The following is a 24,266-nucleotide window of genomic DNA, read 5'->3' on the forward strand; positions in this document are numbered from 1 at the left end:
CTGCTGTATCAGTTAGCATCTGTTCTTTGTAATTCCTCCAGTCAGAATGTGATGATTTAGTAAGTAAGCAAAAAACCATACTTCTGAAAATTAACATTGTTCCTGAGGTGTTGTTTCTAGTTCGTATACAGTAGATGGCACTGGTGGAATAAGAAGTTATGATACGTGGCAACTTGTAAAGGCCCTTAGCCTTCACCATGTCCAGTCAGGTTTTGAATGTCTGCAAGGATAGAGACCCCACAACCTACTTGGGCAACCTGTACCTGTGTTTTACCGGCCTTACAGGAAATTAGTGTTTTCTTATGCTCAAATGGAATTTGCTCTATTTCAGTTTGTGTCCATTGTCTCTTGTCACTGGACACCACATAAAGAGACTGGATCCCTCTCCTTTGCACCTTCCAAGTATTTATACATATTGATAAGATCCCCAACTGAATCTTCTCTTCTTCAGGCTGAACGGTCACAGTTCTCTCAGCTTCTTCTCATGTCAGATGCTCCATAATCATCTTCAAGATCTTTTGCTGGACTAAGTCCAGTATGTCCGTATGTCTCCTGTACTGAGGAGCCCAGAATTCGACACAGTGCTCCAGATGCTGACTACAGGGGAAGGATTATCTACTGTGATACACTGACACTTTTCCTAATACAGCCCAGGGAGCTTATGGCTTTCCTTGCTGCAAGAACATATTGCCTGTGAAGATCCCCATGTCCTTGTCCTTTTCTGCAAAGAACTTTGCATTTGCCTTTGTTGAACTTCATGAGACTCTTGTTTCTCCAGCCCATCAAGGTCCCTATGAATTGGTAGCACAACCATCTCCACCATAATAACCAATCCTCCAAGCTTTTTATCATCTGCAAATCTGCTGAGGCTGCACATAGTCCTTCAATTCCACATTTGCTCCTCATGCCACTTGCATGTAGCGTACGAGCACCTGGCCATACTCGTAATGATCAATGCTGATTTCCCAAGGAAAAGTGTGAGAGGCTGCCTCCTCCCCTCTGATGACATTTGGGAGAGGCTGTCAGGCATGCCTACAGAGAGGTCCCACTCAGGGCTGACCCTTTCACTCTGGCAGCTAACTTGAAGCTGAGGCTGGCCCGTGCCCGAGCTACAGCTCCTGCTGCATCACAGCCATGCCCCTGCCTGGCCCCAGGCACCACCACTCCAGACCTGGACCCAGCCCTGGCCCCTGACCTCTGGATTGACTTCCCAGCTTGACCTTGCACCTGCCTCATCCTGGTAGCTCCCTAGGCTGCTCCCCATCCTGTTTGGGGTGGTGGAAATGGTCCTGGCTGGGGAGACCCTGACTTGCCAGTCCCATGAGAAGCTCCCTCAGCTTCCGAGTCTTCACCACCTATGGAGCCACTGGCCCACCAGACACCCTGACTGACTGAAGAAATTATTTTTATATGGCTTACATTGGGCAAAATAAATTTCACCTTTCTTCTGAATTAATGCAGAAACTCACTCCCTCCCTGCTTACACACAATATCTCAGAATGAAAACAAAGTATGTTTCTTTATTTGGAACACATTTTTCTAATTTCACCATGTATGAAGCACAAAATTGTTACTAAATGAGCATTCAGATATTTTACACTACTGACAGATTGCTGCAGCTCTGGTTCAGTTCCAAGTGACCACAGCTGAAAGAAATGTGACGTGTATTTTAGAAGAAATCTCCTATGGCAACTTCAAAAAGGCTGTGGCTTTTCAGATAGGCAATGTCTCCCCTAGGATGAGACTTATTTTGGTGCTGTTGTCCTGATAATGACTACCATCAGACAAATGCTACAAAATTCAAGGAAAAATCTTTTGACTGATGTCTAAACTGACTGCTGAGTAAAAAAGTACATCCAATGTCCTCACAAGGCTGTACTGAGGAGGGATATGATGTCATTTAAGGTACAGAGACAGAAGCAAGAAAAAGATGGCGAATTTCATTTATGTCACTCTTAAACTATTTCTTCTTTGATACTAACAAAATATGCTGGTGATTTAAAATTTTATTTATTTTTATTTATTCAGCTTTTAATGGAAATGTTTTTTTCCTTCAGAAGACACAATAAATCACCAGAGCTGTTACATAAGGTTAGCTGGTGCTTGGAAGCTTCTGGAGTACTCACCCTGGGCATTAAAACCTAGGTCTGAATTTTCCAGCTTTTATTATCTGTTTAAATATTACAGCCCAACCAATTTAGTTTTATACTAGTTTTAGATTTAATATTGGTGTTAAAAAAGTGAAACCAAATGGAGCCTTTTACTTCCAAGTACACTTTAAAAGCATTTTGATAGAAGATCTTAAACAAGTTACAACTTTCTATTCTGGCATGCCACATGTGAATAAAAGAACAGAGCCAGAGCAATTTCCTCAATACCTGGATAAAATGTGGTTGGGATTGCCAAGTGTTCTTAAGAGTAAGAAGTTATATAGTGAGCCGAGGGGAGGAGAAAAAGGACACTCTTCTTTACCAGAGAACAAATAGTAATTCTTACATACAAACTTTAGGGTTTTTCCCACGCATTATACATGCACCACACTATCTTGGAATAATTTCCATTCAGCTTTTGCACAAGATGCGCAGCTGACAGGTCTGGGAAATCATTCCTAGATCTTTATTCTCTGCTGGACTTTGGGACTGAACAGTCTCATCTTCCATTTCATAGTATGTCACTGTGTTGAGTGAAAAGTGGGCAACCTATTAGCTTCACTAATACTCTGGTGCCAAGTAACACATGTATAGTTTCCCCAAACACTGTTTTGGCAGTAACTTCGTGAACATCTGCTGCCCGCAGCCAGGAGCACTACCTTCCCCTGCAGTTAATGATAGCAGTAGGCAGCTTGTGTCTTCACCTTCTTCTGCAAGTTCAGTTCCCTCTATCAGCTTGAGGTCTATGGCTCAGGGCAGTGAAGAGCAGCTGCCACAGGAAAGGTGAGAGCAGACCAGTTGTGATCAGTGTAGCAATGTAAAATGAAAAATTATGTTTCAGTGACTTTCTTCAATACTTCAGCCCATTCTTCTGGAAACAGTCCAAATTTTCAGAATTCATGGGAATAGCTGGCATTGCAAAGGGCCTGATACAAATAACAAAATATGTTAAAATTTTTACCTAAAAATTGGGTAAAAATTACCTAAAAAGTTGCTGAAAAACTGATGAATTGTGAGAAGGAAAGCAAATTGCAAATTACAGTGGAGAAAAAAAAAAGTTTAACTGAACTTTCATTGTAATATCATAGGAAAGGCAGACAGCTTCCCTGAAATCTGGTGTAACAATGTCAGGAGAGATGTGGAGTTAGAAAGAACAAGAAAATGGCATTAAATATAATCTACTCCTATTCTTGCAGCTGGACTCCATCCAAGGCATTCACATAGAGATACATAATCCCCTCCTCCTCAGAACCAAAACACACAGTAGAGATGTTTGGTGATACAGACAAGAAGTGAGCAAAAGAAGGAAAATAGCTTGAGGTATTCTAAATTCTTCTCCAAAATATATAGCCAGCAGGTATGAGTATGAATTATCAGCCAGAAAGGCACATAAATTATCATCCACCCTGTGCTGGCTTTGTTTCACTTGCTTTTAAATTTGTTGAAGAATTGTTTTGTTTTGTTTTGTTTTGTTTTAACACCAGAGCCATCGGGTTTTGTGTGCTCTCTTGGGTTATTTTCAGCCTTCAGAACTGTCTGAAATACAAGCCATACAAAACAAGTTATTCCTTGTTCACCCTCATAACTCATCATACAACAAAATCATTGCCCTACTGCCTGCAGGTGACTGATAGAGAAGATGAGTTCTGACGCTGAAGAGATTATGACAAAGAATAGGGCTTAAGAAAACAGAATCTGATGTGGAAAAAGAAAAGGTTAGTTTCCTCCCAATTAACTTTTGGGGCACAGATGCTAGCTCATCAATTTGAAGCTGATGCTTCATGTCAAAAATCTGTAAATTAAAGTAGCATTCTTCTCTTCTGAGAAGCAGGAATGAAAGTTTTGCAAAGGAACTGAGATTCAGATGTCTACACTTTTTCCTCTATGCCATGTACAAAACAGGATGCCATGTACTAGTACAGAATATTCACCATTTGCTGTTGGCTGAACTCTCACCAGGACTGAGTTTCTAGTTACTAGATCCCTGTATTTCAAAAGTGCTGAGACAACCTGGTAGCTCATTTTTATTAAGCAATGTGATATTCAACACTCCATCACCTAGAAATTATCCACAAAATTTAAGAGTGAGCTCCAAAATGCTGGATCAGGTCCCTGCAGTCTAGAGAAAAGGTATATATGAGCTTTCAATAGCCAATTCACTGAATGGAGCAAAATCTGAACTGCACCATGAGCAGTGCCACATGAAGGGAATGGGGAATTTTGAAGAACTTGAGTTTTGAATGTACATACATGATCCAATGTGAAAGGGATTCATCTTTTGCACTAGAGACCTTACCTATAAAATCTACATGTTGATGAGATAGCTAGGCTCCATTTATACTCAAAGGAGAGATGTGAGAACTCCCAGAAAGATTAATTTGTCTACTTTTAGGTATTGATTATGAGATCAACTAAGTCACAAATCACATTATTGGCTTTCTTATATATATTTTCTAGGCAACTATTCAGATGAAGACTTCTGTATTTATAGAACCATAGAATGTTTTGGGATGGAAGGCACATTTAAAAGTCCTCCAGTTCCATGAGCAGGGACATCTTCAAGTAGATTAGGTTGCTCAGAGCCCTGCCCAACCTGACCTTGAATGTGTCTAGGGATGGGACATCTACAGCTTCCGGGCAACATTTCAACAGATGACTGTCATTGTCCTGTCAGATTGAAAAGATGCTCATGAAACAATTTGCCTGAGATCAGGAACAGACTCATTATTAGAGCATTTACCAGGTCAGTAGGACACTTGAGTTTCACTATTCCCCACAGTGATCAGGGTTCAGGTCTACTGGCAGAAGGGAACTTTAATCCCTCATCTCTTAGTACAGGTGGGCCACAGTTCAAGTAAGTAATAGGGAGTAATTAAGTGGCCTTACCACTGAAATGGAATCACAGCCATCTGGGTTCCTGTCAGCACTTCCCTGAGTGAAGCAATCATGATTAAAAAAGAACAACAAAACTTAGAGCCAGGCTTAGGTCCTCTGTTTCCTTGCCAAAAAACAACGCTGGAAAGCAAGACATTCCTAGCATATCCTTTTAGCATCTCTGACTCTTGAATTCTTTGCTGCCCCTGAACAATGAAGAGTGCCTTTTTCATAACCAGATGGTTAATTTCTGCACGGGTTGTGTCGCATTCCTCTCAGGCATGCGAGCAGCTCTGTCATTGACCAGAAAATAGGCTTGTCTATCTGCTTCTATCTGACGACTTCGAAATGTGGCAATACTGTTAATTTGTTAATGAGAAAATGCTTAGAAACACTGCAGTCTTCGGGGACCTTAGACTCCCAAAGAAGTCTAGGCAGGGAATAAGTTCCCAAATGTTCAATTCAGTCACAGTAGCAGTATTCTTAACAACGCAGAACAGAAAAACTTTAGGTACAAAATTAATTATCAGTAGAAATCTGGAAGTTACAGATGATTGAATATATTTTTTTTTGTAATTTTCCTTTCAAAATTAGACATCAACGTTCTTTCAAAATACACTTTAGGCACCTAGGCAAAGTTTTCAGATTTTTCAAAAATATTTGTACTCTTTTGTATTAAATTTCATCTCATTCCCACTGTTATGTTCTCAAGCTTATCTAATTTTTCCTGTATCCTAGTTCTCTTCCATATCAAGTGTGACCTAGTTCCATATTAGATATCATTAGTTCAAACCTAATTCTCACGCCAAAATCATTAAAGAAAATACTAAGAGCCATTCCAAGGCTGATTCATGAGAAATGATTCTAGTAGTAGTTCCCTTCAAACCATTAAATATTTTTTCAACATTGCTCATTTTCATCTCCATTTTAAACAACTCCCTAACTATGTCAAAGTTTGCACCTCTGTTATTAATGAGTGCTTCCTAAAGGCATCATTTCAGATGCTTTATTCATAAATTAGTCTGTCTCAGTGGGATTATTTCCATTTAACTTCAGATGTCTTCAGGGTGGTCATCTGCATCTGAGCTAATGATCCCTGGCTGACTTTACAGTCAATAGAGAGAAATAAACACTTGTAGTGATTCATCTGACTTATTTTAGATATTTATTTCAGGATGGGATGAATCATACCCTAAAAGGAACTATTTTTTAGCATTGCTAAAAAAGGGAGCATGAGTTCAGAAATAAAGGTCTCCAGAGCAGATATGTGCATTTAGTCACATTAATCCCATCATTCGTGACCAAACAAATCTGATTTCTGCTTTATGAAATCTGTTATCCAAAAAACTAATTCAGGCATAAACCTCACTTGGCAAAACTTATCGCAATTTATACAATTTACTTTTATCTTTATGTCATAGATTATTCTTTCCATCATAATTTTATCTTGCATACTCCTGATGTTACGCTGTTAGGTGTGTTGTTGATCAATATTTTCACCCTGAATAAATTAAGCTCATGTGTTTTGCTCTGATCTGCAAAGCAGATTTTCTGTGCATTCATTTTAATCTGTATTTTATTTTTTTAATTTAATATTATATATTTATTTGTAATTATGTACTAGATAATATTGGTCTTCTTTATGCTTATGTTTTACATTTTCTAGTAAAGTGCTGAATTATCTAAAAGTTAAGCCCAACCAATGCCTGAAGCTTGGAACACAGGAGATTCATGACTAAATATGCTTTGAAAGGATACACTGTTCATATATAACGCTTCAATTGTGTGTCTTTAGAATCAAAATTCAAATAACAAGTAAAGGTAATAAATGCAGTTAAGCATTCATTTAACATCCAGTGAATCACAATAGTTATTGAAGTCTGTAAACATGAGAGGAAGAGACTGTAAAATTAATCAGAAACACATGACCCCAGATCAGTAAGCAACCTCTTCTCCCCAGCTCCTCTATATTGTGAAGCCTCTTCGCAAACAGATGCACTCCAAAATTATCTCTCTGATGCTTAGTAAATTAATTTCAATTTGACTTTATTAATACCAAATAGGTGTCCTTAATAACAACACACATTCATCGCTAGATTGCCATATTTATCAGAAATAATAAAGTGCAAAATTTAGTATAACATTCAAATCATAAAACAGGGTGGGTTTTTTCATGCTCTGAACACTCAACAATCATGCATAATGTAATAGCATATTTTTCAGCTGGGAACAGTAGGTCAGATTTCAAGAGATATTTTAAATCTGTTTTTATTAACAAGAGAAAAGGTCTTTCCAATGATCTGAAGCAATTTCTGCAAGAAAAGCTGAAGAGGTTATCATTATAAAATGTAATGGTAAACAGAGAATCCTGACAGAGAACATCCTAGGAAACTGTTTTACCCTGTATTTGATCTATATATAGTGAGGACCTGATCCAGAGCTCATTTGAAAGTCAGCTGAAAAGCTCCTCATGAAGCAAATGGATTTTAGACCAGTGCTGGATTACAAGAATAAGGTAGTTGAAATTATCCACAGGAGTTTGGACACGGGTTTGAGATGAAAAGTAAATGATGTTCAAGAACACGTTTATAATTGGTGTTAAAATGAGAAATGGGACTAAACTGCAAATTTGGAAACAATATGGAGTTCTTTTGGATTTCTTTTCCCACTCGACCAACCCCAACAGCCCTCAAGGCTTTGGATCTGTGGTTTTATTCAGAAGCACTACATAAATAGATGGCAGGTATGAAGTGTAGCATCTAGAGGCTTCTGTAGACCCACCAATAAATCTTAATTCATATATCAGACCCTAGTTTATTAAATATTATGGGTCAATAATATAAGAGCCTCTGTAAAAAATATATGGATGAAAATTTTATATTGGAAATCAGATGACCGGAAAACATTGGTTGTGAAAACACATTCAAGAAATGTGTCAGAGTTTCCTATGAGCAAAAATAGAGAAGCCAGTTCATTCACAAATGGGCTTTTTAACATTTACCTCATGTAAGAGCGAGACAGTTTTGTATTATCGGTAATTCACTCATCTACCTTTTATAGACTAATATAATTTAGCATTTTTAATATTACTACATATATTAAACTGATTTTATATCAGAGTTAGAGTAATAAAAGCAGAATTATGCTTTGCAGCAGTACTTTGCTATTGAGTCAATGCTCATGGTGTGGTTTCCATCTGCAGACTCTCTCAAGCCCTTCTTTATCTTTAAACTTAGGCAAATTAGGTAAGGTAAATCCAAAATAGGTTAACTACACTATGTTGGGTAAACTGTACATTTTCAATTCAAAATTCTATTCTTTTCATTTGTTTTTTCTCCCTTGGTTATTACTGTAATAATAATTGTTAATGTATTTCATGTTATTGAAGATATGAATTCTTAATGTACTATCTGCGTTGCACTATTCTTTATTATTGTATTGCATCATATATTTAAGATTTGAAGAAAAATTAAAAAAATTTATTACACTGAGAGATTTTTCCCAGGGCCTGGTTCCTGGAATTCTCTTTGGGAGGATCTCAAGACCAAGAAATGGCACATAGTTTCTAGTATTAAAGGAGGCAGACCTTGTTATATTCAGATTTCTCTTATATTTACACAAACTTCTAAAATAAGTAGGGGATGTAGAGGTGCCTTTTTTTCTTTTTGTTGACTATAAACAAGCCCAGAAAAAGAAGCTCAGATGTAGATACAAAGCTACATGTGATCAGCTACATTAACCCTACTTCAAGTGATGTAAATTTACCACTGTCTTCTGATGGTCTTCTTGGAAGGAGTGACATAAATCCCATTCAAAACTATTCCATATCTTCAGGAGCAGTTCCAGCAGGGAGGAAAAGGAATGAACAGGTCACTTTATGCACTGCAAGAGTCTGTAATTCTACCAATCTGAAAAGATACTATCATTTTCAGAGTGGCACTGCTTGCCTTGAGAAATTGTAAATTCTGAGACACTCAGGAGAATATTTTTTAGCAGGAACTTCATAAGGGGGTGCAATCTTTGCCAAAGTTACGACATATTCAAAGAGGTACTCACTCGACATAGCCTGTTGATAACCAGAAAACTCTTTGGAGTTTGAAAACAGATATGAAAGGAATATTTAGATCTACATCAGGCCTCAACTTAAAGAAGAGCAATAGCAAACTTACAGCTTGGTCTCCTCTGTAACCTTAAAGATAATCACACTGTGACTTGTTTAACATGATGCTATACACTTGAGAGTCAGCAACATAAATTTACCTGAAGGGTCATTCAGAAGACATGGTCTGGTTGAAAGCCCAACATGGTCCTTGTTCACTCAATGCAGTGGACAACACTGTCAAAATCACATTTCTGTTGCTGATAAGAACAAACAAGCACTTGCTCTTTTCTGTTTCTCTCTCCTTTTTTTTTTTTTTTTTTTTTTTGGAGATGTAGGGTGCCTTACTCTTAAATTTAGAGCACAATAAAGGGTCTGGACACCATTTTCCAGACTGCTGTTAATACAGCCTTTTTTTAATGTGTTGAATTGTGTGCTAGGAAGAAACATCACAAGAGCCTTGAACATACAGTGTCCCAGACAGAATCTATGAAGCCTTTTATTTGCTTGCCCTGTGTATAACTGGTGGTTTAAAAACTATTTAAAGAAAAATAAGATTTTTTTTTCAATCAAGTGTGGTCATTTCTGTGTAAGCTTAGTGCTATAAGGCCTGTAACACAAGATAGGGGCACTCTGTTAGCATCTACTGCGTAGCAAGGTATTTAAATCATTAAGCAGACAGACTACAGCAGACTAAATTTACATGGTAGGTATTGTGCAATGCTGGAAGGTGATTCTACCAAAAAAAAAGAGCCATTCTGTAAATTTGGGGTAAATATGAAATCTCTACACTAGCAAGAAGGTCAGGATGTGTAATGTTAAGTGGCTATCATCCAGATTAAAGATGCAGTTTGCAACATGAGATTGAAGAAGACAGGACACTGCTCTACCCAGCATCCTATAAGGGGATAAGTGGTGAAATCACACTCAGCTCCACATCATACGATGTGTCTGTGGTAGGAGGGCAGTACCCAGCTGTTCTATTAGTCACTCACTGGAGAGATGAGGACTCAGGCTGCACTGTAAATATCTAAAGTGGAATCACAAGAATCCTCCCCTCTTTGTTACATGGTCTTCCACTGCTCTTTCTCCTTTCAATGTGCTCTCTCTTCTTTCATGACTAAACTCATTTATTCAATTAATCACTTGGTAGTGAGAAAGTACCATTCTCAGACAGCTTGCTTTTCCACATTTTTTGAAGTGATGAGGAAATGTTAAGTGTCTATAAAGACACCTAAAAGCTTACTGTGGTCATTTCTATTGAATCAAAATCGGGAGCCTTGAGCAAACATTTTGTTTACGGTTAAGGTAAAGTACTTTCATGCACAATATATTTCCTTGTATTCACTTACTATGTATTTTATTATTCCTGTAGAGTATAGCAAAAAAATCTTCCACCAATACACATCCTTTCCCTTAAACAATGTGAGACTGACTTGGCTTGTATTCAACCTCTGCCAGTGGTTGCAGCAGCCAGTCTTCACCAAATACTCTAACTCTTGGGCAGCTTTTGTATGCTGTTTTGTTATTTATGATCCATCTATCATGCTGGGGGGATTGGGGGTGTGAGAGTATCCCCATTCTATTCATAAGTGCAAGAAAATTCTGGTGTTAAATTCTGCTTGATCCCTTAGCGCTTCTGTAGCTGTGTTCAGGCAACCAAACCCGTCAGTGTTGTATACAAACCAGCCCTTTGCAGCAGATACAGAATATAAGAATCCCCTTGTGGTAGCTGTCTCGTTTTTATAATGGGGCATGTAGACAGTAAAAGGGTCTTCTCTGTTCAGCATTACCTTTTCAGAGTCAGGTACAGATTGTTTCCTGCTTGCTGCCTCCCTAAATATCACCACCCCTATGGCAACCAAGGAGGAACATGGTGTTCTAGATATGCTATGCATAATGCCTTCTAGGAAAGAGTTAGTTTGGATTCACCACTGATGGTTCTGATTGTGTATCTATAAGGCCCCTCACCTGCCACTGCTGAGGGGAACTAATGAAATGCAGCACAAGTCAGCAAGATGGAAGGCATAGGCAGGTACTTCAGCTGTCACATAGCTTTTGTTTTGATATTTCAATTCACCAGGATTACTCTCCTTCTTAGGAAAAAGAAACATTTGCTGCCACATTTAGTGTCACATATCTTTTTGAAGATATGAGTGCACTTTTGGAGCTCTCCAACACAGCTACCATAGGGAAATAATTTTGTTGCTGGAGTTATCTCAACTGTAGAACTGTTTGTACCATTTAGCACCCCCTACCCACTCCGACTATTCTTTTTCTTGCTTCACTACAGCATGGCTTACTAGGCAAATCTATTATCCCAGATCACCATTATGAACACTTCCCTACTATTCATCAGGATTGGCTCTAACATCCACCTACGGGGGAGAATCTGGTGGTAGATTAATATGATTCTGCTGCTGAGAAGATAATACATACACTGCTGTAAATACAATTTTACCTAACTATGCTCCTTGCCACCATCTAGTGGGTGGCTGGACATTTTGTTTATCCCTAAAAATTACTGGGTTATCTTTTGGGAGAAGGCACACAAATACTTTGCATATGTGCTGTACTTAAATGTGTTTGTCAAAAATAGCTTCTTTGCTAGCTGGTTCAATAACGAATCTATCTCCTACATGTTTTCATCAGAAGTCAAATATGGCAAGTCTTTCCTCTGTATTTAGTTTATCAAAGCTGTCTTTGAAAATCTCAGCCCACTGAAAGCCCAAAGGAATGTATGACTGTTTTCAGAAGGAGCAGTATTTGCCTCAACTTTGCTTTTTATTTTTCTAACAAAATACATTGTATATGGACCAAACACATGTATATACAAAGAGAAACCCAGTCATGATTCCTTACTCAAATTTGCTTCTGACCTCAGCCAGTTAAAACTACTCTCTGGCATTTCATACATTTGTGCATAAGTTCCCCTAGCCCTTCTGGAGTTCTATGAAAGCACTTCTTCTGTCTACTGAAGAACTTCTTCTAAACTGAAAGCTTAACAGAATTAAAAATTGATGCAGTCTTAAGAATACACTTACTGTGTATAAAAGTGTTTTGCTGCTCTGTCCAGCCACAGTTCTGACTTCCTGTTACACTAACAAGCACTATCTCCACTGCAGATTTTCAGCTGAATCAGTCCCCTGAAATTACGGTCAGTTGCGTAACAGACATTGAGTTCTGAGAACCACAAAACTTCCACTCTCTTGCAATGAAGCAGCTTAAAATTTCTATTGCCAAAGTCACAAAAACTGCAGCATCAATATAACAGAAAAGAACAGCAGTATGATCAATGCTCAAAAAAACAGTGAAGTTATCAGGACATGGTTAAGAAGCTGCTTGTATTCCCCTAAAAGCATGTTTCCAGAGCTATTTTGAGCAGTCATTACACTCACTCACTCACTCACTCATATATATATATATATATATATGTATAGATATATAGATATGTATGTATGTATGTATACACACACATACATATTTCTCTGTGTGTGTATGTCTGTGCATATTTATGTATACATATCTCTACACACATACATATATTTTCATACACTTCATCTGTTCTGACCTATTGATTCCTTATCCAACCCTACTCATAGTGATAAGGATTTCCTCAAGTCTTCCAGCTGATCTTGATAGTTTTTCTCTTAAGTGACTCTTGCTGACCTCCTTTTCTTGCTAAGATATGACATAATTATTACTAGTAACACATATTGTCAAACAATACTAAATGAATTCACAAACATTAGGCTTTCCCATGTTTAAAAATGAATAACAAATAATTTGCAACAGTTTTAGCAGGCAAAACAAGATCTTCTTTCAAAACCTGAGATTCATCAACAACAAAAATGAAGTTGGTGTACACATGTAAAGCAGGCAATTTTCATACAGTCATAGAATCACAGAATGGTTTGAGTTGGAAATAACCTTAAAGATCACCTAGTTTTCGCCCGCCTGCCATGGGCAGGGAAACCTTCCACAAGACCTGGCTGCTCAAAGCCCCATCCAACCTGACCTTGAACACTTCCAGGGGTGGGACAGATACAGCTTCCCTGGGCAACCTGTTCCAGTGTCTCATCACTCTCATGGTGAAGAATTTCTTCCTAATATCTAACCTAAACCTACCCTCTTTCAGTTTAAAGCCATTCCCCCTTGTCCTTTCACTATATGTCCTTGTAAAAAGTCCCTCTCCAGCTTTCCTATCAGCTTTTAGGCACTGGAAGGCTGCTCTAAGGTCTCCCTGGAGCCTTCTTTTCTCCTGCTGAACAACCCCAACTCCCTGAACCTCCCCTCATCGGAGAGATGCTCCAACCTTCTGATCATCTTCGTGACTCTCCCCTGGACTCACTCCAACAGGTCTACATCATCCTTATCTTGGGGGCCTCAGAGCTCAACACAGAGCTCTCATGAGAGTGGAATAGAGGGAACTACCTCCCTCGAAGTGCTGGTCAATTTTTTTTTATGCAACCAGGCATACAGTTGCTGTTCTTGATGCACTAGATCTCACCTGAACCAAAACTTGCATGAAGTGACAGCAGTGCCCTCTTGGGAAGAGCCTAGAATGCCTAAATGGATCATATGTCTGCCTACAAGATCTAGATTCACCTGCAGAAAGTAGCTCCTCAACTAGCTGTTTTTGTAACAAACTGTTACTGTTGCTTTTGCATTTAAAGATTTAGAATATCACTCATAATAATAATATTCATATGGGTTTTCTTTGCTGCTTATTGGAGAAATAGGTACACTTTATTTGGCAGTTTGTTTATTTAACTAGTTAAATTACCTGAGCCAAAATGAAAATAGTTAGATGTGATAATATGCAAAAAATATCCCTTCTTATGAGAAACACCTTTTGAATTTGACAGATGGCTTAATGTGAGATCTCAACATCCCTTCAACAAGAAAATAAATCAAATAAAGGTGGTAATAAAAGTAGGTGGCCTAGAGGCATGTTATTTGCATAGGATTCAGAAAATTAGTTTTTAGTTTGTGGTGGGAATTCACAGTAGCCTAATAAGCTTAGTCTCATTAGTCTCTACTCGTAGGTACGCATGGAATTTAGAGCAAGAGGAAAGTCAGCCATTGGAAAAAACCTCCTCCCTTCATCCATGTCTTTCTTTTCCCTTCCTCACTGGACAATCAAAACCATAAGCAGGAAAGGGTAGTCCTGCACTGATAGAAGTCAAGTTGAAACTAGGGATTTTATTGCTCATCTCTCAGTGTTAAGACTGGTGCAGTGATGTGTGAAGATAGTGCAAATGAATGGTGCCAGAAGCTTTGCTGCTCAAGAAGCTGAAATCCCTTTTCCAAAACTGTTGAGGGTACAACAGAATGGACAGCCACTGATACAACCATATCAGTATGCTTTGACACTACACAGTCTTAACTAATCATTTTCTATCTACCATTCAGAAGAAGCCTGCAGTCTTTTAAAAAATATTTTAGAAATTCTTTCTCTAAGTTGACTTTTTTTTTTTAATTTCCAAATTGCTAAATGCCTAAAATAAATCTTATAATGTTTGAACCAGCTTTAATGTACTACTTAAAGGATTTGATACAGATCGTGATGGACCATTCCAGAATGAGGCTTGGTGAACCTAAACATAAAATAATGGTTCCTGAAGGAATTATAAAATCAATGACATGAGCACAAGGGATTTGCACAAAAAAAATTTATTATTATGGCAGTCAACAAATATAACTCTTTTGCCACATATTTAGAGGAACACAACTGCATGAAAGCAAATGCTTTAAAATTCATGTTATAGAATTTTCTGGGACAACATAGTTGGAATTATTGTCTGCTATTATTATTGTCCTGGGTCTTAATTTTTTTCGCCGCCTTCTACTTTTCCTTTTTCTCTTGTTCCACAAAATAGAGGAGATACAACTCTTATTCATGTTTCAGTATGCAATTTGTTGACTACTGCCCAGTATTTCAGACAATGTGATATGCTAATAAAACACACAAATAAAGTAAAATATTTTAAAGTACATTTTCAGAATACAGAGTTCCAGTATCATCTGTCATGAAATCCAGAACTTAAGAGTAATAACACAGCTAAATCCTTGTCTTATTATTTTACATCAAATGGGCTTAGTGGTCTTGTATTAGACTCTTTGCCTTTAGTTCTGCTGTTAGTGAGCACCCTAAAAGTCTTGTAGGAACAGAAAATTTCTCTTTCTGGATTAATTTGCTCCTTCACAAATGTTTGTTTGTTAAAGTTACACAAGCATATTTCCTGGCTTTTCTCTGTAGTGTTGTACCAAGGGATAATTTAGTCAAGAGAGTCCAGGACTGCATCTTTGTAACACACCAGATTGCTGGCATTTGAGGTCAGGGACATATCACCACCAGGGCTTGATCCTGTGAAACACAGCAAGCTTGCTCAGAAACAGCTGATATCTTGCAAAATGGTTTTCAAACTAATTGCATTTGGAAAAGGAAGCTTTGGAAGATAATGTCTATATATTTAAATACATACTGTCACCTTTAATGTCTGTAAATACTAGCTATGGCTACAGTTTCTGCCTGGCTCCAATCTTCGTCGCCAAAGTGTTGATCTGCTTTCATACAACTACTGCCACTGAACTCAACACATACAATTTAAAAGCACTTGGCACTTTTCAGAAATGGGTCCTCAAGTAGATACTGAAAAAATGTGTACGTGTTGCAAATGCATGTGGGTTGTCAAGTGTTCTTTAAAACCCCAGATATATGTAATAAAAATAACTAATGCCTGGGCTATGTTCGATCAATTCCTAGCATGCAGGCCATTGCATCTGTGGAACAATTTCTTGATGTTTCTGACTCACTTGGAAGGCTAAAAATACAAAAGTAAGACATAAGAATAGAAATGTCCTTCCACCAAGACGTGGTCAAGAAATCTCTTATGTCTCTGAATTCTGCCTGAAGATTTCTGAACAGAAAGTTCAGAGACAAACTTGCTGAATGCTCTCCATGTATTTGCCTCAGGGAGTTGGCTGGGAGTGCATTGCTGGCATTTTTACTTCCAATTTGTAGACTGGAGCCATTTCTTCTTCCTTTTATCTTTTTTTTTTTTACATTTATCAACTTTATTTTTGATGTGTTAAGAAAAGAGTGAGAAAATAGGCAGTAAGGTTTTTGTTTCTTTTTCTTTCTCAGTAAATCAAACTAATAATTGCAAGAGATGCTTATTATTAGGCAGTCCTTGATTTGTGATGTACTGAGCCATCTATCTTATGCTGTGGTTACAAGAAAAACTTGCTATGGGTAAGCCAACACGATCTTGTGGGGCATCAACTCTTTTGCAGCCACTGCCTGTGCACACATTGATATTCTGACGTACCCTGGGGTAGGTGCGAGCAAGTTTACCCTCAGTGAAGTTATTTTTCCTTTATTATCCTATTGCAGAACCTATCACAGCTCAAAAATCCCACAGTTGATTTGCTGGCAGTCGAGCCCTGGGGCTTGGAATGTAAATAAGACACAGAATGAAAGTCACGTGCACTGCAGCAGCCGACATCGAGTGCAGGTACTTCATCAATTGACCTGATTTCTGGAAAAGCTGCTTGCAGCCTTGAAACTAGCTTGCAATTACAATTTTTGCTATAAAATATTAGTCTCCATGGTAATAAGAAGTGCTTTACTAACTTATTTAGGGAAAAAAAAAACATGAGGAGATGACAGTATCTCTGAGAAAATGAAATTTTCAGTATTATTTCACAGTTGAACAGCTTCATGCAGACTTGTCAACAGATTAGTAGCATTCTGCCCATTTTATATACGGAAAAACAGAGTAATTAATAGCCCCCAGGCCTTCCTTTCAGAAAGGAGGTTTAATGAGCTCTGTAGCAGTATCAGAACAGAAGAGCACATAAATAGTTTGCCTGTGTCCATGCGAAAGAACACCACCAATGGAAGGATGGCCCCACCTCACTCCCTATAAGATCCACCAAATGTTATTACTCAAATGCTGCTCTACCAACTTAAATGTTGCAAAATTGTGGGGTACAAATGGGCAGGAAATGGGGCAGGAATTCTGTCTTTCCTATGCTTTTGTGTAATATCCATCACAATGGGAGTCTGATGCACAAGCCCTAGCTTACTGGGGGGAAAAAAAGTAATTATAGTCTAGTAGGCAACAGAAGAATAAGAAAAACGTGTCAGGCTCTGTACAAAGGCAGTATCTGCTCAACAGATAACATATTAGTCAGACTAACTTATGAATAAGGGGCTGTTTTAGAGGTACATTAACAGGCTTCCAAAGTTGGTTGTGATATCTTTCTGAATAACTTCCTCACAGAAAATATAGTGGGTAAAAATCTTTAAGTATGGGAATCACAGATCTGAAGTCAGGGTGGGGAGAGAGAAAAGAACTGTCTTTTTTCTGCCTAGCTAGAAGGTCAGAGAGAGAGGCACAGAATTCAGACTGTGGCAGCCCACCCAAGGGTGTCCTATCAATTCTACTTTCCAGTGCACAAGAAGTCTTCTAGAAGATAAATGGTTAATTGAATAACTCAGTCCTATTTCTTCTGATATGAAGCTCTCTTGGACGGGCAGCAGCAGAAGAGCACAGTTTGTGTCCTATGAAACTCTTGGGGTTTTACTTTCTTCTGTCAACTCAAGTTTTTCTGAAACCTCAGAGTTCCTCGTAGCAAGGAAAACGCTATGTTATAACAAGCTCTGTTGGGTTCTGTTTCTTGTTCTTCCCACTGAATTACTGTGCAAGTATGGATAAGCGACTTTATCTCATTATTCCTCAGGTTTTTCTCCTCTAAAGCGAGATGCTTTCATTTGCCAAGCACTCTAGATGAAAACAAGATAAAGTATTCCTTCTTAAATTTCTTATACAGGCCATAATTACCCCGAGCAAGAAGGGGAAGAAAGAAAAATGTTGTTTACAAATCACAGCTGGAAATTATCTAAAAGTAGCCACTCTAACTACATACACTCCACAGTAACTCATATGTCTTAAATATCTCAGTGCTTTCTTGGGTAGACACTAAAAATGCAAGCATTATTGTATAATCTCATGCTTCTAGCCAGAACTGCATGAAACAAAACTATTTTAGCAAGAATAAAAAATTAATTTCACAAATACAAGTAACAAGAAAAGTTTAAAATAATTTCTGCATTTTATGGCAGCGTTACTGTCTGACGTCCTGGCCTGCAGTCTGATGTCGTCTAATGGCTGTTGGATCATGCTACTTGCCAGGTATACCTCAAACACTGATGCAGCTTTAAGGTCTTTCAATAAAGCTTTTGATTTAAGAATTATAAACTGGGTTCATATGAATCATGAACTATTAATTTCTCTCTTTTTTTCATTATATTATAGTGTTTCATGGTATGTATTTCCCTGGAGTTCTCTTATCTTTCAGGGTTAGCTTCAAAGATCCCTTTTTGCCTCCTACTTTTTAAATATAGGCCATGGTCATGGAGTTCTTTAAATGTGGATGAACTTTCAGGATTCAATGGAACCCATTGTTAGGTTAGCTGATCTGTGAAAAAGAAAGAAAAGGTTAGACACATAGTCAAAAAGTTAAAAATAGCACTAAAATGTACAGGTCCCAATTCATTCTTTCCTGTACCTCCCATCATCATTTCATACCACTCAGTAAAAAATTACATCATCTGACTGACTTATGACATTCAGCACCATATTTCACTTAGGCAAATGACTATGTGAATGCAAAACAAAGGTCCAATTTGCTAAAATTAGGTAATTCAAGGAAAGGCAAATAATTTTTCTGGTGCTCTGACCATGGTTTCAGATGCTTTTCAAGAGAAGCTACTTTAGATGCTGTTGGATTTTTTCAGCAGATTATAATTTTCCTTATTTGTTAATGTATTGCCCCATACAACTTTATATAGTGTGCAATAAAGTTTCAATCAATTTAACCCTAAGACAGATATAGCTGTCTTTAAAAGTGCCTATTTTTATTTATATTTGTATGTGTATGTGTAGTTAAAAGACTATTTACAAATTGATTCTGACAGCAGAGATGCTTGTACAGCCTTTTCATTACGACAATACAAGATGTAAAACTTGGAAATATTCTTAAATCATAATGTTAGCACATGCAATCATTCTGACTATGTCTCCAACCTTTTCCTTGTACAGCTTGAAATAATTTTAGGAAGGCAATTTGAGTAGTTTTGAAAATTATTTAAAAGTTCCACTTTCCATTTAAATTTTCGGTTTTTTATCTTCTGTTTCTTTGTGTCAAGCATAGACAGTTATTTTAATTTCAATGTCTGGCGAAGAGAGGGTGTATTTTCTCTAATGTAACAAAAGCTAGGCAGATGCACAGAATAAAGTAGTTCAGTATTAATGCTGAACTTGCAACGAGTTGGTTGCATAAACGCATTGGTAATTTCCTTGAAAGGCTTAGGTTGATTATTGATAGAGGGTTCTGTATTTTTCCTAGAAAAGCTAAAGTGTAGTTGGTACTATGCCTAAAGTACTATAGTGAGAAGGAGTGATGAGGATTCTTAGGGTTCAGAGAACAACAGAATAGCAGAATCTTTGTTATTCAGAAGTGTTTGACCTGCTACATTTTCATTTTATGTTGGCAAGAACACAGTCCACAAACACCTGTATAGCAAAGCATAATTCTCACTTTCAGAATTAAATTCTTTAAAGTATACTTCTTATCTACCTGTTTAGGGGAGGGAGAGTGTGTGATTAAATATACACTTTAACATAGTTTAAGACTGCAAGCCATAGTCCTTCAAATCTATCCTAAACATTTTAGTAGCAACAAAATATCTGTCACTGTTGGTCAATGGACCTGCTCATTGTCAACCAGTGAGCAAGGATATGTCTACAGTAGCAGGGCCAATGGATTCAATCTTTCACTGAAAACCTCGATTCTAAGGAAAATTAAAGTTGTGGGGTCTATCTGTCGATCCTCTTCCGATAACTTCTGTTCCATTTATTCCAGAGTTATCAAAGAACAGCAGCTTCAAGCATGTTCAGTTCCTGCATGTTCCATAAAAAAGCCCATAATGGCTGCATAAATGACAGCAATCCTATAGACACTTTCACTGAGAGACTGAGCTGTCACTAATTCTATGTGGTGGCTGGCTGGCCAGGAAGTCTGGGCAGGCTGTTCACCAGGGAACACATTCATAGCTCTGGTCAGTTATAGTATAAAATGAACCTGGAACAGGTGGCAAGACAAAAAGCAAAGTGAGAAATATCAAGGGATCTTAATGAAGATGTTTTATATGGGTCACGAGGGGAACTGCAGTTAGTAAAGCAAGGAGGTATAAGAATATGAGACACATAAAAAACACGAAACAAGCTCCATTCATTAGATCCTTGTTGCAACAATCTTGTTTAACTTCTGTTTCATTTGTTCCTTGGTTTTATGACTTAAGGTTGATCAACACTGCACCTCCAACAGGCATATGAGTTTGGCTGTCTCTACACGTATACGTGTGCATATAAACACACGCATACAATACATTACATACAAAACAAGTTACCTAAGACATTCTGCTACTTAAAGTGCCTCATAGCACAGTAGTTACTTGGGGCACCAGCTGTCTAGAGGAAGAGACCATCAAAACCCTATTAACAATAATAATGCAAATATGCATATTATTTATGAAAATATTTGCATGTATAACGCCTTTTTAAGCTTCTGAAATGTTTTGGTTGAATCCCGAATTACTACATTTTATTTTCTTCTCTTCAAAGTCACTGTGATACTGGCAAATGCTGATCCCTTGAAATACAACGTTTTTTGCGCACTCCTTTCTTACAAGGAAAAGGTTGGCCTTTGTGCAGATCTGCAGTGGCAGGCTGCTAAAAACAAGGATGCAATAGCCACTTAGGCAGATCAATTTAGCATGCTGAGAAAACTACAGAGCAAAGAGATGCTCACTTCATACACATAACCCTCCTAGAAATTGCAGATTAAAAAAAAGAAAGCAGCATTGTATTTAGGAACTGTTTCAAACTGAAGTGCTATAATAACCCTCCAAAGAAGCAGACTGGAGATAAATTATGCAACTGTAGCTGATTTGAATCAGATTTTGAGGGAACTAGGGAACTCTCCAGAACAGGTATTTGCTCTGCAGTTCTTCATGTTAATTAAAACAGAACAGAAGGTCATCATAAAAGCTGCTATATTATTAAAAGCAAGATAATAAAACCCTAAGAAAAAGGCTTATTTCAAAATGGAAAATAATGGGAAGGAGGGGCTTCTGCATATGTTGACTAGTTCATAAGGAAATGTTAATCATTATTGTTGTATTGACATAAGTGGTGATGAGGTGATTTATACCATCTGTGCATCTGGCTGTGTGGAAATATACATTTTTGACCAGAACTGATGATATCAGCAGACTTACACTGAACAAATGAAATTCTAGTTATAAAGCATAGATCAAGGATGTGCAGACAAATAAGAAATGTGAGCAAAGGAGCTACAAGATGAGTATGTGATATATTTATTCCCACTAATGGTCCATTCACATCAGCAAATGTGATAAAGTCAAACTCACTACAGAACAAAATGTAACACAGAAATGTCAAAGTGACTCAACTAGTACAAGTCTAGCAATTGTCACAGTCTGGTGAGGCAAATCTCAACCTTGATTCACAGAACCTTACCTATATTTACATACGCTTAAATTAAAAAAAAATTACATACGTGCAAATTTAGTCATTAACTGAAATTTCATTTACTTCATTAGAAGTTATAGAAGACACTCTAAAATACATGATAGACTGTCTTCCTTAACTAAGGGATTTCTTTCTAAATTGGGTACCTCTCTTCTGATTTGAGGCCCTTCCATTAGCAAAGACAGATTAAAAAGTCTATAAATATTGTGATCTCAGAAAGATTGTTGAATTTGAGAATTCTTATTGACAAGAAATTGACTTTATAATACATATTTGTCATAGTTTGGGGAGTGGAAGTTGAAACAGTAAGGAAATGTCAAGAAACAGACATCAACCAGTACTACTTCCTCATCACGAACTAGTATGGCAAACCAGCTATTTTTAGGAAGTGATATAAATCTCAATGCTTTGAATTGCAGCAGAAACCTAGAAACCATGCTTTTCCTGACTATCTCACATTTTATAAGGCAAAACGACCCAAAAGTAAAAAAGACATCTTTCACCTCTCTCATTTTGTGATAGCAAATTATAAAACACAAAGCTTCCTGATTGAGCCTACTTAGATCACTGAGCTGGGGACAAGGCCAGAACGGACAAGATAATTTTAAAGTACAATGCTTAATTTACCAGTTTGCAGGTCTTTGCCTATTTAGCTCTCGTAACACAGGGACCAGAAGTTCACAGTCAGTGAACAGAGCTTCACGTGCTTGATGACAGTAAGTCACCAGCTTTCCACCACTTCTCAGTCGAGAAGTATCTCAGATGCTTCGTGGTAGCTGTTAAACAAGCACTGGTTACAGCCTACCACCTTAAAAGCAGGAGCGTCACATATACAGTTGAATAATATACGAGCCAGGCGATTGTGCTGGCTCAGCTACTCCCTCACACGCAGCTGAGCTGCCCATGTTGCAGCAGATGTTCCAAAGCAGGTGTCAGTTGACAAGTTAGGCGGTGGCAGCCATTGAAGCCCTCCCAAAGCAGTGGTTCCACTGGAGAGTTAAAGCCTCAAAGGAGTCATGAAATAACTTTGTTAATTTGACACTTGATAGTGCAAACATCTCAAAATTCCCACTACAAATTGTATGTCACTGCCTGGCATACAGCCAGGATTTCTCATCCAGTTTCAGCATATAAAGATTTTAACGGGTTTTTTTCAGGGAAGCTTCTGCCGAACATTTGGTATTACCAGTTCAGTGTTTAATCACACTTTCTTTTACAAGGAAATCGCAGTGATTAAAATTATGTACACGTGATACAGCCTTTTTGTTGCCTCCTTATAGTACCGCCGCAGGAACCTCGCCTTTGAGGGAGGAGCGGGGGACTCAGGGCATGGAAACACGCGGTTCCGCGCCCCCCGCGCTGGGCAGCCCCGCACACCCCGGTTCACCCGGGCCAGCCCTCCGCCCCGCAGCCAGCCAGGTGCGCGGACAGTGACCTGTCGGCACAGCGGGCGGCGCGCCCCGGAAACGGGGCGCAGGCGACGCAGGGAGTGGCCTGGCCCCCGCCTTTGTGCGGGACGCGGAGTTTGAGAGGGCGGAGGAACAACCCGCACGGGCCCCGCGGCCGCCGCCACTGATGCCCCGGCCCCGCCCCGCCCCCGCCCGCCGCGCGTCACCGCGGCCGCAGCCAATGGGCGGCGGGGATGTTTCCCGGAGGCGAGGCCGCCGCGGCCCCTCCCCCGCGGGCCGCTCCGCTCGGGGCTCGCCGGGCGCGAGAGTTTCGCTCCCGGGTGGGAGATGCCGGGCGGGATCCGTGTCCTCGCAGGTAACGCCGCGCAGGGGAAGGGGGGTTCTCGCCCATGGCCCGCTCGCTGGCGGAACCGGCCCGGGGGATGCTGAGGGCTAGCCGGGACAGGCCCCCCCCCCCCCCCCCCCCCCCCCGGCGGAGCCGCCGCCGCCAGGACAATAGGGGAGCGGCGAGCGGGGCAGAGCCTCCGTCGAACTCCTGGCGCAGCCTCGCCCCTCGCCCCGCGCCCGCCGCTGCCTTCCCGGGCCGGCTCCTTCCCCGGGACCGCCCGCCGGACGCCTGGGACGCCCCCAACTTTGCGGGGCCAGGGCGACCCTCGGTGCGAGCCCTTCCGCGGTGCCCGCGCTCTCGGCGGGACGCCCCGTGCCCGCCCTGCCGGGGGTGCCTGCGGCGCGGGGTCGGTGCTCTCCGGGTCAGCTCGGGCTCACCTTTCTCTGGAGAGAGCGGCGGGGAGGTGCCTTCCATCCCTCCCTGTCTCCCTGCCGCCGCCGCCGGGCAGTGGCGTGTGCGCCGGTCGCAGGGAGGTGCCGGTCCCTCTGTCCCTCGTCGGTGCCCCTGCGGTCACCGCGTTGCCCAGAGAAGGGACCCCGCCACGGCCCGGCCTCCTGGACCGCGGGGAAGAGGGCGGCAGCAGCTGTGCGCCGGATAAATGGAGCAAGAGTAATTGGAGAAACTTTAAGGGCGAAATTAATTTTGAGTAGATTAAATATTTTAATTGCGTGGTGGGCACTGATGCTGTATCTGTGCTGTTGGTAGCAATGCGGTGCACTT

General features: G+C 39.6%; 1 protein-coding gene and 1 long non-coding RNA gene across 5 annotated transcripts in view; one reads left to right on the forward strand and one right to left on the reverse strand.

The window, feature by feature from the left end:
• Positions 1–2,786: 2,786 nt before the first annotated feature.
• Positions 2,787–23,952, reverse strand: LOC116782337. Its single transcript, XR_004355203.1, has 3 exons — positions 23,924–23,952; positions 22,377–22,525; positions 2,787–3,076 (listed from the first exon to the last, which is right to left on the reverse strand). It is a non-coding gene; the product is annotated as an uncharacterized LOC116782337 (long non-coding RNA).
• The window catches only part of TMTC4 (transmembrane O-mannosyltransferase targeting cadherins 4), a 59,293-nt gene continuing 58,432 nt past the window's right edge, over positions 23,406–24,266 (forward strand). For all 4 annotated transcript variants that reach the window (XM_032678822.1, XM_032678818.1, XM_032678820.1 and 1 more), the window contains exon 1: positions 23,406–23,513. The gene's annotated coding sequence lies outside the window, so the exon portion shown is untranslated. The remainder of the gene's footprint in view (positions 23,514–24,266) is intronic.

Source organism: Chiroxiphia lanceolata, chromosome 2 (assembly GCF_009829145.1).
Source record: "Chiroxiphia lanceolata isolate bChiLan1 chromosome 2, bChiLan1.pri, whole genome shotgun sequence".
NCBI classification, from domain to species: Eukaryota; Metazoa; Chordata; class Aves; order Passeriformes; family Pipridae; genus Chiroxiphia; species Chiroxiphia lanceolata.